This window comes from Camelus ferus, chromosome 5 (assembly GCF_009834535.1).
Source record: "Camelus ferus isolate YT-003-E chromosome 5, BCGSAC_Cfer_1.0, whole genome shotgun sequence".
In the NCBI taxonomy this organism is placed as follows: Eukaryota; Metazoa; Chordata; class Mammalia; order Artiodactyla; family Camelidae; genus Camelus; species Camelus ferus.
The window spans coordinates 58,800,489-58,820,621 of NC_045700.1; the positions used below are offsets into that span (position 1 = coordinate 58,800,489).

At 38.7% G+C, this 20,133-nt stretch overlaps 1 pseudogene; it reads right to left on the minus strand.

The window, feature by feature from the left end:
* Window positions 1–2,495: 2,495 nt before the first annotated feature.
* LOC102508794 lies at window positions 2,496–19,242 on the minus strand (annotated as a pseudogene).
* Between the last annotated feature and the right edge of the window lie 891 nt (window positions 19,243–20,133).

Below are 20,133 nucleotides of genomic sequence, written 5' to 3' on the forward strand. Positions count from 1 at the left end.
ATTATTATGAAATAATCACTGCAATAAGCTTAGTGAAAATCTGTCATCTCATATAGATACAAAATTAAAGAAATAGAAAAAAAGTGTTTCTCCTTGTGATGAGAACTCTTAGGATTTACTCTCATTAACAACTGTCCTATGTAACATACCTCAGTATTAATATTTATCTTGTTGTACATTATATCCCTAGGATTTCTTAATCTTATAAATGGAAGTTTGTACCTTTTGACTACCTTCATCTAACTCCCTCTCCCCCAACCCCTCCCCATAACTGCAAATCTGATCTCCTTTTCTATGAGTTTGTTTTTGAATAATAATTAACCTTCAACATTATGGTAGTTCCTGGTGTACAACATGGTGATTCAATGTTTTTATACATTTCAAAGTGATCACTGCAATAAGTCTAGTTACCATCTGTCACATACAAATATAATACACAATTATTGACTATATTCCCCCACTGTATATTTCATACCCATGATTTTGTAACTGGAATTTTGTATCTCTTAATCTTCTTCACCTATTTCTCTAATTTCCCCACTCCCCTCCCCTCTAGCAGCAACCTGTTTGTTTTCTGTATCTATGACTCTGTTTCATCATGTCTGTTCGTTTGTTTTGTTTTTTAGATTCCACATAAAAGTGAAATCATACAATATTTGTCTTTGTCTGAGTTATTTCACTTAGTATAATACCCATTGGGTCCATCCATTTTATTTCAAATGGTAAGATTTCATTCTTTTCAATGGTAATATTCCATTATTATATTAGTGTATATATATATATGTATATATAATGGACTATTACCATTTTTACCACATATATATCACATCTTTTTTATCCATTCATCTGTTGCTTAGCACTTAGGTTGCTTCCATATCTTGGCTCTTGTAAATAATGCTGCAATGAACACAGGGGTACATGTATCTTTTCAAATTAGTGTTTTTGTTTTCTTTGGATAAATACTCAGGAGTGGAATTGCTGGATCATACAGTAGTTCTAGTGTTAACTTTTTGAGAAACCGCCATGCTATTTTCCATAGTGGTTCTTTCAATTTCATTGATTCCTGATCTAATTTTTATTATTTCTTTTCTTCTACTTACTTTGGATTTAATTCACTCTTCTTTTTCTAGTTTCCTGAGGTGGAAATATAGATTATTGGTTGTAGGCATTTATCCTTTTCTAATATATGCATTCAATGCTATGATTTTTATTCCTAACACTGCTTTCAGTGCATCTCATATTTTGATAAGTTGCATTAATTTTCATTTAGTTGAAAGTATTTTTTAAATTCATCTTCTTTGACTAATGTGTTATTTTAGAAGTGTGTTGCTTAATCACAACCTATTCAGGGACTTTCAAATTATCATTCTGTTGTTCATTTCTAGTTAATTCCCAGTTGGAATTCCATGTAAGCTTCATAACTTAATAGTTGTATCAAAGTGACTGAATATTTTGTTCAAATAGCAGTCAAAGAGCAGGCATTGCATGATTTCTATTCTTTTAAATTTGTTAAGGTGTGTTTTACTCCAGAATGTGGTCTTGGTGAATGTTCATCTTGGTGAGTGCTCCATGTGAGCTTGAGAAGAGTGTATATTTTACTGTTGTTGGATGAAGTGGTCTGTAGATGTTATTATATCCAGTTGATTGATGATGTTGTTGAGGTCAATTGTGTCCTTACTGACTTTTTGCCTATTGGATCTGTCCATTCTGATAGATGGGCACTGAAGTCTCCAATTATGATAGAGAATTCATCTATTTTTCTTTGTAATTCCATTAGCTTTTGCCTTACATGTTTTAATGCTACATCACTTTTTTTCTTAGCCAAAGGTATTTTGTAAGCTTTTAAAAATTATATGAATAGTTTAACACAAAATTCTTAAATGCTTAATACTTAAAATTATCAATGCTTCCGTTAAATAAATAAATTTTATTTAATAAAAATGATTAACTCAGAATTGTACAGTATTTCTCATATGGATTTCTGCTGTATAATGCCAATCCTATGCAATACAATAAGAACTGCATCATTCACTGTTCATTTTTACCACTGCTCTTCTGAATCCTGAAGGGCAAAGAAGGGGTGCTCAAACACAAAACAAAATACAATCCAAATAAACTGTGCAGAGTGATTCCTAATAGTTCTAAGTACAGTTTGACTAAGCTCTTCAACCAGGGAACTAGGGGATAAATGCAGGTATTGTTCCAGGACTGATAAGAAGTTTTGTTTTTATAAGCTTGGTAAAAGCTTTGTACTAGAAGTCACAGTTTAAGGATGTATGTTCTTTAAATAGTTATTACACATATATAGTCTCTGTAAATACTAGAAATACATATTAGACAGGGTCTATGTATCTCTCAAAAGTTGGGTACAGTTGTTTTGTTTTGTTTTTAAGTAAAGTAACATGGTTTTCAAAGTCCACAGGAATCCTGCCTGAGGAGTTTGAACAGCTGCCAGTAACTCTCACTGTGCAGGAGTTACGGCATCTCTGTGACCCTTAGGGTTTGCCCAAACTGGATTTTCTCGCTTTCAGTATAGCAAGTGCATCTTTCACTGTGTGGAAGATAACATTCTTCACCGTAATTTATCTTCACAATTAGTATGAGTTTAGGACAGATAGCAGAATTCCTGAGTAAGCCAGAAACATTGTTTAACATGCTCTGGAGAGACAAAATATTCGGTCACTTTGATACAACTATTAAGTTATGAACCTTTTATGAAATTCCAACTGGGATAAATGCCACATCCCAGAGGAACTGTATAATAGCCCAGCCTTGAACTCCACACTCTTGATAAAGATGCTTTCTTAGCAATCAGTCTAAATACCAGGTCTGAAAACTGATAGAATCATGGCTGAAGGGTTTTCCTGAATTTGCTCTTCTGATGCCTTTAAAGAATTCTCATCTCTTCACCAGCATATATTTGCCAGGGGCTCCTGACTTCTCCTTTCTTCCAATAAATTGCTTGATTGTGAATTCATGAGAATTTCCATCTTGCACAATTTTAAGGATTTCTTGGTCACTCTGTCCTTTGGGAATTCCCACACAGACCAGGACATTAGCTGCATCAGATATGTCTCAGTAAAGACATTGCTCCACATTTTCTGATCTTCTGGAATAATTAACCCATAAGCATTATATGTCTTGGGACCCCAATCTGGCCAAATAAAGTAGTCTGACAGCCTAGAGACAAAATTCAATTTGTCATCTCACCCGTGTATTCAAGCAATGGAATGTTGGCCATGAGATCATCAAACCTGGAGGGCATCATATCTCTAAAACTTTCCCCGATGGCCAGTCCTTAAATTTCCACATCAATAATTCTATATCATTTTCCAAGAGATAGGGAATATCTCCAAATCCATTCCAGAAGTCTCTTACCATGTATTCTGTGATGATTTCATTGGTCTTTGGTATAGACTAAATGTTTGTGTCCCCCCAAAATTCATATGTTGAAACTTAATCCCCAGTGTGATGGTATTTGGAGGTGAGGCCTTAGGTTTGAAGGCAGAGCCCCCATAGGTGGGATTAGTGCCCTTAGAAAAGAGACCCCAGAGAGCTCCACTGCCCTCTTCCATCAAATGAGGACACAACGAAGACAGCCACCTATGAACCAAAAAGTGGGCCCCACGAGATACCAAATCTACTGGAGCCTTGATCTTGAACTCCCCACCCTCCAGAACTGTAATAAATAGATGTTTATTTTTTAAGCTATCCAGTCTGTGGTGTTTTGTTACAGCAACTTGAGACTAAGACAGTTCTACAATTAACTAGATCTCCTTCCTGGTCACTAAACTCTTTGCTGAAGGATTCAGGTTTCCAAAATTCAGTGTTCAAGTTATGAAGCACTCCAGACAGCATCACTGGCTACCCGGTTTCCAGTACTCCCCCAGTACGTTCCAGTTGCTCTTGTTATTGGGATCCTGCAAGCACAGCAAGCAATTACCCTAATGCTAGGTATGTCACGCATCCTCGACGTTCTTACACACATCAGAGGAAGACATATTTTCTGCTAAAGAAGGAAAAATACCATCAAGGATTTTTGGTGTATTCTTAAGTCCACTTTATGTCTTTTTTCTTCCCTTGTGGGCAAGATCTGTCAGCCATTCTAAAGGGGAAGTGCTGCCTGGACAAGCCGATTTCATGAAGCTAGCCAGCTTGCAGACTGCGGCCCCTCTCACAGCTGCTGGTTCCAACACTGAGGGATTCTGCAGGAGCACAGCATCAAGAAGAGATTTTTTTTCCCAACTAAGGAACTCTGTTTTATGTCTTCCTTTGAGGTCGATTTTGAAAAGAACTCAAACTGCCTGTTTGAACAATTTGCCTTTATTCCACATTTTGCTCTTACAAAATGAACCATCTTCAGCGTCATACAGAGCTTTTCTAAGAATGATCTGTGTAGACATCAAGTTCCTTGGTTCATGTACCTGACTTCTCATGTATCTCAGCCAAGGAAAAGTCTTGTAGGTAACATCCTGTTGGCAGTTTTTCTCCTTCATTTGGTAGCAGTCCACACACACTCCAAATTCACACTGAGGATGCAACCCATACAAGTTGAAGATGGTGGTATCACACACATCACACGTTTCTTGAACACACCTGGCCACTGGCTCCCTAGCAACCCTCCAAGAGATGCTCTTACTGTGTGCCTCCACAGTTGACTTGGCTTCCTTTTCAGAAATCATCATTTGACATAGTAGCCTCCAACACTGGCCAGGATGTATTTTCTATATCTACATCAGCCCCCACCACATTTTTGGTTAAAGGCAGTCGTAAACTAATTCCTTCATTGTTAGTACAAACAAAAGCAGAACAGCAAAAAAAAAAAAAAAAAAAAAAATTTCTAAAAACCTAATAAATAAGGTTTCCTAGAATCTGTGTGAGACTTGTGATCACACAGCTCCCTTTTCTCTTTCATCACTCACCTCAGGGAAACAGTGCCTAGGATGACTAAACTGACATTATTTTAGGTATATTAGGTCAGGAAAGCCTTGGGAGGCAAGAAGTAGAAAATCTGACTAAATAAGAAATGTAGGGATAGGTGGTTGTTGACATTGGTCAACCACTAAGGTAAAAGGAAGGTTTTGCTTGTTTGTATTTGGTTTCATATTTGTTGTTATTTATGGATGATAGGAACTGGACATGTTTTATACCAAAGGAAATAAACAGTAACAGTCTGATGATGCAGGAGAGAAAAGAGTTAATCATGGGAATGATGCTTTCTCCCTCAGCCAGGAACACCTCGCCAAACTCCAACCCAGGTGAAGCTCAACCTTCTGCCACGCTCCTGAACACAAGCAGCTGAACGTAGTGGAGAAAAAAAACCACGCAACTAGTCTCACTGAAAATCCATGACCACACAGCTTAAAAGAGCACTTAACGCTAACCAACAATCCTTCCATACTTTGTCAATATGATAGCTTCTCCTCTCTCAAAAATAACTCCATCACACATTCCTCTCTCTCCAAAAGCGCACTTGTGCCCTTCTACTCTGCCACTCTTAGTTGCCTGCTTCGCCTCCCACATCACGGAGCAAACAGGACCGATTAAACAGATGTCCTCTCATCTTCCCACCACCCAATCTCATCTTCCCATCACCCAGTCTTCCTGCTTTTCTGTGCCTGCCTCCTTTCTTCTGTCTCCCCCTGTGGTCTGGACCCCACTTCATTATAATAGGACAGCAGCTGAAGGATAACTGCACACATTCACCCAGGAATATTTAGGCTTTCTTAGAAGAAAAAACAAACCAGAAAATCGCTAAAACTCTACACAATAAAAATGTGACTAAATTAATGGAAAAATACAATCTCCTTGAAAAAGATTTGCAAATTTGACCTGGCAGAATTAGATCTGGTAGTAATAATGCACCCAAATAAAGTTCATATACTGTGTGCCATCATCAATATAAATCATCATTAGAAAATTTACCCAGAAAATAATTCCAGTAAAATCAAAATGAGAATAGAAAAGTTAGTATATTGTAACTGTAAAAACCAATCAAAGCCATAGTCATTAAGGTGCTGATATTTAGAAACAAAGTCAAAACCTTCTTGTATAAAAATATTGGGAAAAAGCTCCCCACAAAGAGGTCAAAAAGCCCTATCCTAATTTGTGTACTTCCTTCCAGACCTAGTCCCGTGTGTTCAGACAGCACAGGAGAGTTCACTCCCCACCGGTCCAGCTTAGGGTTCTGCAGCATAATCCGTTTGTCAGCCCCGTCCCTTCTACACCTCCACCACACCAACAGGTCCCCTCCGGTAAACAGGGTGCCCGGAGGACATTGCAAGTAGATGTCTCAGTGGGCAGCCAGGCAGCGGCAGGAAGAAAACTGGGGGCATGGACTAAGCACAGTCATGCTGGACATCAGCTGGTGGGAACATGGTACAGACAGAGGACAGTTCCCCCAGAGTGTGGACTGAAAGATCAGCAGGCATAGGCCCCAAGGCAGGCTATGTGAAGTTCTCCTTCACAGGAAGTCTGGGCAGTTGCCTGGCTGGCAGGTCTCTGATCCAATTGCGATCCAACATGGAGCCTCACAGCAGTCCTTCCTCAGACCAAGCGCCCTCACACCTTCTCTGCAGGGGCTCTCTTTTGGACCACGTTTTCCATTTGGGGGCTCCTGGTAGTTTACCTTCCTTTCCTATCCCCAGCTTTTCCTCTGGCTCCATTCGCCCAATAGACTTCTTCCATTTCTTTTGTAATATTTTTTTTAAGGATTCCAGTAATTTATTTTACTAGAAAAAAATTTAATATTCAGTCTCACTAGTAATCAAAGATAAATTCTATAAAATAACAGTGAGATACCATTTTCACCTATCAACTTAGCAACGGTTGACAAAATAAAGGCGGGCGGATATTATTCAGAGCAGGTGAGGGACTACAAATTAGCTCAACTTTCTGGAAGATGATTGGGCAAGACTTACCAAAATCCTTTAAATGTTCACACTCCTTAACCCAGTGATTCTACTTCTAGGAATCTATCTTTTTTTCTTCTTTTTCATTTTTACTGAGCTATAACATTGTTTAAGGTGTACGATATGTTGGTCTGATACACTATTGCAAAATGACCACCACAGTGTTAGCCAACATCTCCATTAGGTCATATAATTATGGTTTGTTTTTTATAGTGAGACCACTTAAGATCTACTCCTTAGCAACTTCAAGTAAATAATACAGTATTGTTAACTATAATCATCATGCTGTACATCAGATCCCCAAAACTTATTCAGGTTATAACTGGAAGTTTATACCTTTGGCCAACATCTCCCCGTATCTCCTACCCTTCATTCAGCTCCTGGAAACCAGGGTAGAAAACTCTATCAATTCAACTTTTTTTTTTTCAGATTCCACATATAAGTGATATCATACAGGACTTGTCTTTCTCTGTCTGACTTATTTCACTTAGTATAATACCCTCAAGGCCCATTCCAAGCCGTTTCCCGTTCTGTGTTTAAAGAGCTTGGTAGTAGGCACTCCAGCCTAAAAATAAGCACAAAACACTGAAAAATCAGTGACTCTTCTTGGATCCATGAAAGAGGGGAGGGTACATGGCAAATGTCAGCCCCCAAGGTTGGAGAGACAGACAGGCAAACACAGGGGGTCACGGCTTACCTGAGCAGAAATGCACTTGGCAGACATCACCGCAGGGAAGAAAACCGGAACCGTTAACTGACGAATTTCTGGAGGCTCAGCGGCGACAACTCTGAGAGTTAAAAACCCCAGGGGACCCAGGCATAGGGAACCCCCACAATATTCACTTCCAGGAGCTTGAGCAGGTTTCCACAGTGAATGTTGGAGAGAAGTTCCCGCCTGCTTTCAGCAGGAGGAAGGAAAAAGGACCCATTTTGAAATACGCCAGCGCACTCCGTTAGTCTTAACAATGCCTGCCCACAGGAGAAACTAGTTAACCACAGCCTGACCTGCTGGAGGATTGTCAGCGCCTAACTCACCTGGGGGAAGGGAAATCCTCACTCCAGGTGGCTCTAGCCTTTCATGTGGGGGAAGAATACCAGCTCCAGCCCACTCTAGCCAGACCTCCCACCTACAGGGGGAGGAAAAAACTGAGAAGCACTTGTGAAGTTCCCAGTCCAGTACTGTAGCTCACTGGAAGGCTGAGACCTAATCATAAGACTTAGGGTGCTCCCCCACAGCCCAATGCATACCTCACCACCTGGTTACTAAAGGCCAATTGACAGCAGTTCCTTTTACCCAGTCCATCATATCTGGCTATCAAAAAAATTACAAAGGTTACTGAAAGTCAAACAGCAGTGCCTACGTAGTACTGCAATAGATGAATGTGTCATATTTTATTTATACAAACTCTCATCTACATTGAAATTCTCCACTATCCTAAAACAATAAAAAATGCTTGCACATATATATAGTGTAATCAGATGGTAAATTTCCTTAGGATATATTTCTTAAAGTTATTTGCCAGAAGTTTGAAAATAATAGATTATCAGCTAGTTTAAGAAACAGATACTGTATGATACCACTTACACGTGGAATCTAAAAAGTACAACAAACTAGTGATTATAACAAAAAAGAAACAGACTTAGAGAGAACCAGCTAGGGGCTACCAGTCGAGAGAGGGAAGGAGAGAGGGGCAATATAGGAGCAGGGGATTAAGGGGTACAAGCTATTAGGTATAAAATAAGCTTCAAGGATATACTGTACAATGCAGGGAATCCAGCCAGTATTTCGTAATAACTGTAAATGGAGTATAACCTTTAAAAATTGTCAATCATTATATTGTACATCTGTAACTTATATAATTTTTTAAAATCTAAAAAAACCAAACCCAACTTCAAGTCAGTCTGGGAAAGTTAATGACCACATATTTAACTTTTTTCCTCTTCCTAAGATATTTATGTTAATTTTTTGAACACGGTAAAAAAAAATCCTTGGATTTCAAAGAATACATAGAGAAAGGTAAATCTAGTTCTCAAATGTTTCTCAGTCCCTACTTCTCTCCCCAGGTTTTTATCTATCCTTCTAGAAATCAGTGTGAATCATACAAAAAAGAGCCATTTTTGTGGCTCAAACACAGTTTAAAGGTTTAAAGAAATACAATATGTTTCCACCTAATACTATAGGCACAAATAAATGATCATAATATACTCAGTGACTTTGTCACATATATCAGTATGTCTTGCTATCAACTTCTTAGTGGGAACAAAATATCTGAAAATCAGGTTATAAAAATTAAAAGTCAAGGGATGTAGAGGAGGTCTTGGGTGTGGTGCTATTCATTTCCCTAAAATGAAAAACGGTTTCCTTTAACTTGAAGACGGAGCAACACTCTTGAAGTCTATAAATTGCGTAAACAAATTAGGAGACATTGTATGAAGAGTATCTCTCACTAACAAGCTTAATGATTTCCTACAGAATCTGAGACAGCCCAGCCTCGGGCTATGCAGGCATGCAGGCTAGGGGGCGCTATTGTCCAATAAGAACGCGCTGGTTCCGGTTGGCAAGATTTGAGGATGAAATTGCCTAGAATAGTTTTTGCCCCGTTAAAGGACCATCAGTGAATAGTTTGTCTGTTCCAATCCCACTTCCTGAAGTAGCTTTTCTGCTAGAAAAGCGAGAAAAAATTATTAAATCTTCTTAGCTGTGTGAGTGAAATATCTTTTCAAGGAAAACTCAGATCATAGAGCTGGAAGAAATCTTGGAAGGTCCAAGGTTCTTAACAGGGAGTCATGTCGGTATTGCCTGTGGCATTTTAGCTAATGGCCCAAGGGCAGCAAAATGATACTTTTTTTTCATTGGACCCACATCTTTGGACACTGCAGCACTAGAAAGTGATCCTTCCTGTTTTCATTGTGCAGCTTTTCTGGATTACTGCTCGGTCACCTCTTCAAAAGACCTCCTTATTATTCTCTCCTCAAAGTATATCTGGAATCACTATATCCTGGTCAACTCTGCTGACCCATACAATACATTTTCTCACTCCCAGTCTCTGAAATAAATTTACTCCCATACACAGTATAAATTCTGCCTGTTCATGTATTGAGTTTTTTCTGACCTTCCCTTGCCTCTCGGTTGGGCACAGGTGTTCCTGTTAGTTTCTAACTTGAAAGCATTAGGTTGTGTGTTAAGCTAACTGTTTGTTTCAGTGGGAAAATATGTTTCTGTGTCAGATTAGAAATGGTGGTCGGGCTTCCAAGCCAGACCACCAGAAACTATTTAATTTATACTTTACCTGAACCAGGATGCCAATGCCCCCTTTTCAGTTATACCTTCATTCCATTGACTAAGCACTGGATAGGCATTCATTGGAAAATGCTGATATGGTTCTGATGTAGGACACTAGCAATAAAAATTTCACTTAACTTCAGTAGAAAGTATGTCCACTGGCTGTACAGTCAGAAAGGACGGCCAGGCCTCAGTCTCAACATTCACTCAATGTATTTGAAGTGAGTCAAATACAAATTTGAAGTGAGGACCACCCCTGGTCCTCAGGTCTACTCTTGTTTTGTGTTCAGTAGTCATTTATTTGAAAAATAGTGTGTAGTGGCTCTCAAGCTAATAGAAGAATGAAAATATGGCAAAACTGAAGTGGGAGCAGTTAGTTCAGACAGTATTTAGTTTGGTAATTAAATGAATGAGCCAAAGTAAGCCTACAAATACAGCCACCCCAACTGTTTCCTTTAATTTAAAGTGAGAAGCAGATATGCAGGGAGCAATAGGACAACACTAAAAAAGAAACCTTGAAGACTTCTCTAAATCTTGTCACAGTATTCTCAAAATGGAAATAAAAGAGGGTAGGGAGAAACTAAAGATGGAGAAGATAGAAAGGTTATCAGGGTGCCTCTGTTGAGGAGCAGGGTCAGTTCCTACAGCCTAGTTGGGTGTGGTTTGTTCTGGTTCACTTGTAAATGATTGTATGAGGTTTTCCTAAAAGCAACAATGATGCAGCTGCTGGGTGACCAGTTTACATCACCCCATGAACAAGAATATACCTGGACAAGATTAAAGACTCCAGGTCTGACTTACATTCCTAACCCTCTTTCAACTGCCTCTCAAATTGCTTATAAGGTCACCAGCAATGAGGCACACACGTGTGGATGGCTCTGTGAAAATCCACCATGACTAATGGAAATAAATCCCAGTGTCTGGTCCAGTATCAATCACATCCTATTTGTAAGGAGAAGACAGCAGTATTTTGTGTGTGGACAATGGTTCATTAACACACGTCATGTTTTTCAGAGTATCAGAGTGTTTAATTATAAGTGGACACATTCACTGCACAAAGACAAGTGTTCTCACGCTGAGCAGAAGGTAAATACGGTTAGCAATGTTTTCCCTCTTTGATGAGCTTTGCCGTATGGATGGAATACAAGGGGTGATGGGGAAATAGGGAGAAATGATTATGGAATAAGTAACAAATGTTTCCTGGTGGTTGGTTTACATAAGATTAAATGCAATTACCTGTTCCTCTGACTCACTAAAAAGTTTCTCAGTCCAAGAGGCAAGGTTTGTATCTGGTATTTGAGGCAAGTCAAAGGCCTTTCTGATAACTTACCTACCAGAATAGCCACATTTGTACAGGTCATGTGAATGGACTAATCCATCATCAACTGCAGTCATCTAAGAGAGAAAACTTCCCTAGGAAATACATCAATCCTGGTAAGATTGAGGTGTTGTAATGGATGGTGAGTGCTCTAAAAAAGGAAAGAGTTTTGCTTTTATAGGACTACAGGATATTTTCCTTAGTTGAACTCAGGACACATTGTGTCATGAAATACAGCTAAAAAATATGAATTTGTAGAGGTACCAACTGTGAGTTCTCTGCTGGGAAAATGTAAAAAGGTACAAAAGGAGCTAAGATCTTGAAAAGCAGCCTTCCTCCTCATAGAAGCCTTAAGCTTAAATATCCCACAAGCTTATTCTGAGACAAAAAGCATTACATTCTTCTTGAATATTACTGCACACTTGCATACATCTTTCTGCCAGGGAAGACCTCAGATTACCATCAAACAGATGAAATTATAGTCTTCCTACTCTGTATCACATGTAAAGCCACATTGTCATCACCTCTGGAGATGAAACAAGAACCTTCCAACCATGTGATCTCACTCATAATAAGAATCCACTTCTGTGCATCTCAAAATGGATCCAGCAATGACAAGCTGTACCAACCGTAGAGTTGTTAAAACAACAACAACAAAGTTCAACCATATTTGACCCAGTTGAAGACACTTGTTTAATGTCTGACCATTTTTTGATTAGAAGGAAAATTACAAAAATAGTAAAAACAGTTTGTTTAAACAAGCTTGACTTTTTAGTAATTGATCAGTAACAAAAAAAATCTAACTTATTCTTTTCACCATTTGGTGCATACACACTGCAGATAATATATTGAGACTTTCAAAAATAATGACTCATTATAATGTAAATTCTCTTTACAGACTCTCCCATATAAACAATGAACTATATTTTAGAGATCTCATTTAAAAACTTGGGGTCTCATTTAAAAGCATGATTTCTCTAAACCACTGGCCTAGGCAAGATGATTTTAGGCTAGAAGTGATTTAGAAGGAATTTACAGAAAATAGAGACAAATGTTTTTTCTAGGATGATTCTGAATGAAAAGTTATCACATTTACTTTCTTATAATTTTTTCCCAACTGCTGCTATTCATAAAAACTTTATAAATTTTAGGCTATTGACTTTTCTAAGTAATATAGCACTTCATCCTACAATTAGACTAGAGAAGAACTTTTGGCACAATAATTCCAGAGCATTTAAACTTTGACATGAGGCAATGCCAGTCATTCTGTCTGCACTAGATGCTCCACCAACATCTGGAGAGTCACCCCCGCATGAATTAACAGGTTAGCCTTTCAGTAACGCACTCCACTATGGTCAGGGTACAAAAAGGAAATAATTTTCTTTTCAGCTTACCAAATCAAATCTACATAATTTGTTATAGTAAGTTCTCCTGTGATTATAAATGTTAGCAAGTTTATAATGCCATTTCAGCATAAATGAGTTAATCTCAATTTTATGAATCTATTTTAAGTCATCTGTCTGAAACCACATTATGTTTAAGAAATGTGTTACTGTTTATTTTAGTGCATTAAAGTAAATGTTTCAAAGTTAAAAAGAAATCATACCCAAAATACAAAGGCTTTTGCTTTATTCTTCTCTATTCATTCAGAAAGAATCTAAATAAAAGAATTTAAAATGTTTAAGTTTTTTTTTTTAAAAGAAATATCTTGTCAGTAAGCATGCATCATTAAACTCCATCTTTTAAAACACGTTGCATTGCACCCTATCACAGAGTGTTTGGCAAGCAGTTTTGAAGCTCATAGTCCTGATGTTCCCTGTATGTAGCTAGGATGCAAGTTACATCCTTCTTGGGGTATTGTCAACCATAGAAGTCCAAATTCAGATTTGAACAAGTGAGGACAAGTCATGAGCAATCCAGAATTGGGAAAAGACAGAACTTGGCATTGCAAAATCTGGGATGAAGTCCCTGCTCAGTCCCTTACTAGCTAAGAAAACTTGGGTTAGTCACTTAATCCCTTTTAAGCCTCATTTTCCACATCTGTCAATTAAGAATAATATGTTACTTTAGCAGGTGTTTGGGCATTCAAGTGACATAATGGAAATGTGTATATCTTATACATTTTTAAATGCTCTACAAGTGTTATTTTAAAATATTTAAAAAATAAAATCTGAGATAACTTCCTGGCTGAGCAGGGCTTTCAGGAATTCTTTAAATAATCAAAAAAGAAGGGGCACCAGAAATTGAACTTGGCACCAATAAGTATGAGACAGTCATAAGTCGTGCTCACGTCCGAGGCCAGTGTACTCACTGCAGGACCCCCGTGCCCTCTGATTGTGGAAGATCTGCTCTGGAGACCTGAGAGCCTAGGGGGAAATTTTCAGGCTTTGGAATGATTATGACTAATTGGTTTCTTCACTCATTCTCCATACTAGGCTCTGAAGATGCAGGGAGGACTCAAAGCCAAGGCACCTGCACTTCTGAAGCTTAGAGGCTAGTAAGAGAGACACAGCTTCAGCAAGTAATTACCCAAATACATAAAAGCAGTGAGAAGCCTTTAAAGGAAGAGTTCAGGAGACTCGGAAGCATATGAGAAATGGGCTTGAGTTATTTTGGGGTTGTCAGGAGGCTTTCCTGGGAAAGTAACATTTGGGCTAAAACATGAAGGTTGATCAGGCAGCAACTAGCTGAAGCTGGGGCAGGGCAGAGGATGGTAGAAATATTTCAGGCAGAGGGAACTGTTTTAGCAAAGATACTGAGACCTGAATGAACTGAAAGGAGGACGTGTTGTTGGAGCCTGACTAGTGGCAGTAGGAGAAGCAAGCAGGAGCCAGTCTTTATTTGAGAGCAGAGAAGTGACAAGATTGCTTTTCTGAAATAACACTATGGAGAGTGAATTGGTGGGCAGGGAGACAAACGTGAAAAACGGTGAGGCTGCTTAACAGGGAAAGTCTGAGTCAACAGAGAGAATTTGCTGGCTTCACAAGAGGTACAGGCAACATCCCATATCTATGGATGTACATTAACAGAGAAGCTTTAGGAATAAGTCTTGAGGGGCTCCAACTTTTAAAGTCTCAAGAGAGGAGGTTAAGACTGAAAAATAGAGATAGGAAGATAAGAGGGATGTTAAGAGCCATAAGGAGAAAAATGTTGCTGAGTGGTCAAGTAAAATGAGAACTGAAAAATTCCTCACTGAAATCAGTGACATGGAGGCCGTTAAGTAGCAGGAAGTATCCTGGAGGGGAGATGGGGACAAACATCGGTCAAAGAGAGAGAGGAAATAAGGAAATGGGGCTAACTTGTTTAAGACATCTGCTTATGAAAATTATAAGTAAAATAAAGTGATAAGTAATTTTGGTAGCTAAGGGGGGAAGACAGGGAAATATCGGGGCACATTTTATCCACCCATCAAATTATGTCAGTCACTCAATCTATTGGTCTAGAATTTCTTTCTCCCTTTAATTTGGGGTGCTGGTACTATTCAGACTATAGTCTTAGAATTTGAAGAGAGGATGGAGATTAGATTAATACATGTAGACTCTAAAATTAAAAAATAAATAAACAGGTTATTCATTCCCTCATTACTCACCATCAACAAACCCCACACCAGGATTTATGATTTCTAAAAGTGACTCTCAATGGTATGGTCCTGGAAGGAAAGAAAAAAAAAAAGATGTAATATTTCTTCACATAGGTGTGGAGTTTCCCTCTCATTTAAAGACTTCTTTCCCAAAGCAACTATTTAAAGTCATGTCCTGTTCCCTCCTAACATCTCTTGTGGGTCCATTTCCTCCATCTCTGTCTTCACTGGGTTAGAAACTTCTCCTTCTGTGTTGGGCCCTGGACGGGCATGGCCCTGGGGGGCGGAGGTGAGAGGTAGTACCACTGCCTTCTGCGTCCCCGTTGTCATTCCTCACTCCGCTTCTTCTTGCTGTAGAGAGACTTCCCCCAAGCCCCCAGCCCGTGGTGCTACGCCGGCCTGTGCTGTGGCCAGGCCGGGGTGAGATTCCAGTCCCCTCGGCCACTCTGCCGGCTCTCCGCGGCCACTCACTGATAACAAACCACATGTCAATGGCTGGCAACTGGCGCTTGTCTTGCAGGCCTGCCGAGCCCGGCCCCCAAACACAGCTCCAGTGTCTCACAGATTCTGCTGCCTCTTCTGGAAGTTTTCTTCTAGCTGAACTTAGATATTGATGGGCAGTGTAGTAAATCCTACAACTCAAATGTATTTTTTTACAGCAAATTTATTTTCCATTACTGAACTAACTTATTAACTAGTTAACTGAAACAATTAGAACCCCTAAGGGTCACCAATACCTCAAGAAATTTCAAAGAATTTTTGAGAGTATTCTGGAGACCATTTCCCTTTTGCTGAGCACTCAAAATGACTCAAGTACAAATACAAGGATTATGTCTGTGGGAAATGTGTTGGCATCTCTGTTTGAAATGAAACAATGACAAATAACTTGCTCATGGTATCATATTTTTCAATTAAAAAAATCCCCAATTGAAGTTACAAAGTTGTATATTTTAAAATACAAAGCAAGACAAAAGACATCACTGGACATTTCAATGATGAGGATATATGGATGGCAAATAAATGCACGAAGAGATATGGAACATCGTTAGCCACCAGATATGTGCAGATTAAAACCACAATGAAATATCACTATACACTTATCAGAACGGCTAAAATAAAATGAGTGACAACACCAAATGCCAGTGAGGATGTGCAGAAAGCAGATCACACACACATTGCTGGTAGGAAGTAAAAAGGTGCAGCTGCCCTAGAAAACTGTTTGACAGTTTCTTATACAACTAAACAAGCAATACTATTCAACCCAGCAATTACACTCTTGAGCATGTGCCCCAGAGAAATTAAAACTCATGTCTACACTGAAAGTTATACATGAAGTTTCATTGCAGCTTTATTTGTAATAGTCAAAAAGTTGAAATAGCCCAGAAGTCCTTCAACAGATGAATAGTTACACAAACTGTGGTACATCCCTACCATCCAACACTACTCAACGACAAAGAGAAATGAAATATTAGAGGGTAGGTATAGCTTAGTGGTAGAACACATGCTTAGCATGTACAAGATCCTGGGTCCAATCCTCAGTACCGCCATTAAAAAATAAATTGAAAAAAAAATGAATTATTGATACTGGTAACAACTTACATGGACTTTCAGAGAATTACACTGAGTGAAAAAAAGCCATTCTTAAAGGTTACATCCATATATGGTTCCATTTATATAATATTTTTGAAATGATAAAATTTTAGAAATGCAGGGTAGATTAGTGGTTGCCCAGGGGTTAGGGATGGGATGAGAGGTGTAGAAGGGAGAAAAGTGGGTATGGTTATAAAAAGGCAGCAAGAGGAATCCTTACTCAGTATCTTGACTGTGGTGACAGATACAGGAAACCTACACATGATAAAACTGCACAGAACTAAATACACACAGGCACACTGCACAAATGAGTACAAGTAAAACTGGGAACATCTCAATAAGATCAGTGGATTGTATTAATGTCAATATCCTGGCTGTGATGATACATTAGAGTTTGCAAAATGTTACCATAAAGAGAAATTGGGGAAAGTATAAACAAGATCTCTCCGTATGACCTTTTACAACTGCATATGAATCTATAACTATTTTAATTAAAGAGTTTAAGTTTAAAAAAATACAGAGCAAAATTTCTCACCACAGTCTTTACCACCACGGGTTTCTTTTCCTTGTAAAGTACTCCTTTAAGCAAAATGGTGATGAGGAATGATCATTACCAAGCACGTGTTTTGCCACACATAGGTTAAGACAGCTGTGTCAATAGGATATCCCACCACATGAGCTGGAAAATGTTAATTTAAGCAGTTTTTTATTCAGATAGTCAATGAATACCTTATATTCTTCTCAAATAATGTCAGGAGCCAATTTACTATATGAAAACCACAACTAATAATCTTTTCCCAAATCTTTTTTTTTTTAAATCCACTTCTTACTGAAAATGTAAGTAGGAATTTCCACCTGGACAGGATTTTGCAAAGGGCTCTGTAACTTGCCTTAACAAAACTTTGACTTTGCCTCTTACCCAAGCAGTAACTATGTGAAGAACTCCTATCTATCGACAACCCAGAATCTTAGTGATTTCAGGAGCAGGCTTTGTTTTGAATTCTCATCTCGGCTCTTTTCACAAGCTCATCTGGGACATCTGATTTATGAGAGGGCGATTGCCTCAGCTTCTCAACAGCTGACCACTGCAGCCATCAGATCACATTTTTTTAAATCCATTACTAAGTTACTCGAACGCAGATATACTTTCACAAGCTCTGCTTAACATTTTACTTTCTAGTTTAGAAAGGGTTGTTTTAAGAAATAGCCATGTGAAGACTGTTTCTGCATTTTCTCATACTATGAGTTGAATGTGCTGTCTACCACATTATTAAACGTCTCCTGTGCAATGATTTTTGTGATAAATTTCTCTTAGAGTGTTGGGGAAAGCAAAATATCCCTTTGGATACAAAGGTATAATTCCTTAGATTGTGAGAAATATATAATCTAACATGATTTATTTTTGCCCTACCAAGAAACTTAGACCTAAGTTTTGTGCTTGTTTGCAACTTTCACCCACCTCTAGGTGTTTCTCCCTTTCTGATACCTTATTTACTTCAATATAATTTGTCTTAAAGGTTGTATTTTTTTAAAAACATTAACCAAAGATTTTAGCCAACTTCAGTTCATTTAATTCTAACAATTTAATAATAAAATCATTATAACACTACTTTCTTCAGCATTGATTATTTTCATTCTTTTTACAAAAAGATAAACAATATACTCGAAGGAAATACATCTAGCAAAAGGCCATGTGCAGGATTACATAATGTGTTTTTTTCCACTCAGCTTAAAACTGAAGACTCAGGGATGTTTAGTTTCCTATTTTAACAACTTCATAGATTCTCTTGACTTAAGAGAAACTGACTGCTTGGATCTAAATTCAAATCACCAAGTATAACTCATATAGTAGATAGACCTAAAAAAGAGAGGGGTAGGGGGAACCCACCCTGCCAGAGATTCCCCCAAATAGTTTCTGGCTCTAAAGAAAAGGAATGACTCTGATGTAAATGTGTTTTCTGCTTGAGTGTGAGCAAAATCAACAAAAGGGGAAAACTTACGATCACTAAAAGATGACACATTAATAAAAAAATGACTAGGATATGAAAGTCCATGAGGTCACCATTGAAGAAATCTCATTTCTGATCTGCCAGTCTGCAAACCAAAAACCAGTGACAAAGGACATCACACACATCTTGGCTTTATGTAGCCATCTTTTCTCTTACCCTCTACCAGGAGTCCAAGGATACCTTATAATTGTGTAGTAGCTGGTCTAAGCTGGGGGTCTCTGTTTCCCAATTTACCTCCATCTCTATTACTTTCTTTTATATCAAAAATGACTTCTATTGGAATTTCAGAGAAAGCTGGGTAGAAACCACTGAGTCATGTGGGCTCCCTCTATTTACCCTTCCAGGGGCCATTTCATCTTGAGGCTCTCAGCTGTGGTCTTCCTTGGTTTCTTTTGATAGTAGCTCCCAATGTCAGCAGTTCCAGGTGGTGGATCGTGGACATTTCTCTGGTTTACTACGGCCTTCCTTGATGATTGCTCTTGCAAGTGATAGTTCCAATCAATGGTGACCATCCTGTTAGCAGTGTCCCTCACTTTTGTCATGTCTACCATCTTAACCAAGGTTGACTCATTCATGCAAATATCACCAGTGCCCAACAAAGGAGAACCCAAGCATCATTTCTCTGCTCAGTGCAGAAATGCCAGGCTAGACTCCTTCACTTGTGGTTTTTGTTCCTCTTCATCTTGTTCCTGGATTCCTAGATCCCTTCTTGACTTTTGAACCCATAACTCATTTGGCTTTTTTTTTTTTTTTTTCTTAGACTTACACCACACTCTTAGACATACAGCACAGACTAGCTCTCTGGGTGCCTCTGATTCCTATGTTTAAATCGTAACTACCTTGTGTAGTGCCCCCAGGCCTGTCTCACTATCCCTTCAACCCCATTAAGGGGCTTTACAGTTCTTTCAGGGATTATATTCAAAGCCTCTTAAGAATGCTAATTCCCATGGTTCTAGGGAAGCTGCCCTCAGTAAGGGCAGGGAGGAGAACACTCAGGGCTGCTTCACAGACTTTCTCCTGCTCTTTTTTGAACCAGGGTCTAAGCCTACTCTTGTTGTGAATGAGCTCTCAGAATATCTGAGGATGTCCACCCAGGGGGTGCTCTGTGGAGTCCTTCACTTCCCCATATCCAATTCAGATATGACCCAACTTGTCTCAACACCCAAATTCTTTTTCATTTTTCTTGCTCACCCAGGGCACTCATCCAAATTGGACCAGAGAAACATCCTTAGCTATTTCACAGGTCCTCAAGCCGGATAAATTTATCGAACTCTAATGTTCAGAGCAGTTACCACTTACATTGATAATTTTAACTATTCCACTTAGATGGTTCCAGTCAATTGAATGGCCACCTTTCAATTCCTCAAATACACCAGATACATGGTAACAGGGCTTATGTGGCCTTACATGATCCCTTCTGCTCACTTCTCCATCCTCATCTT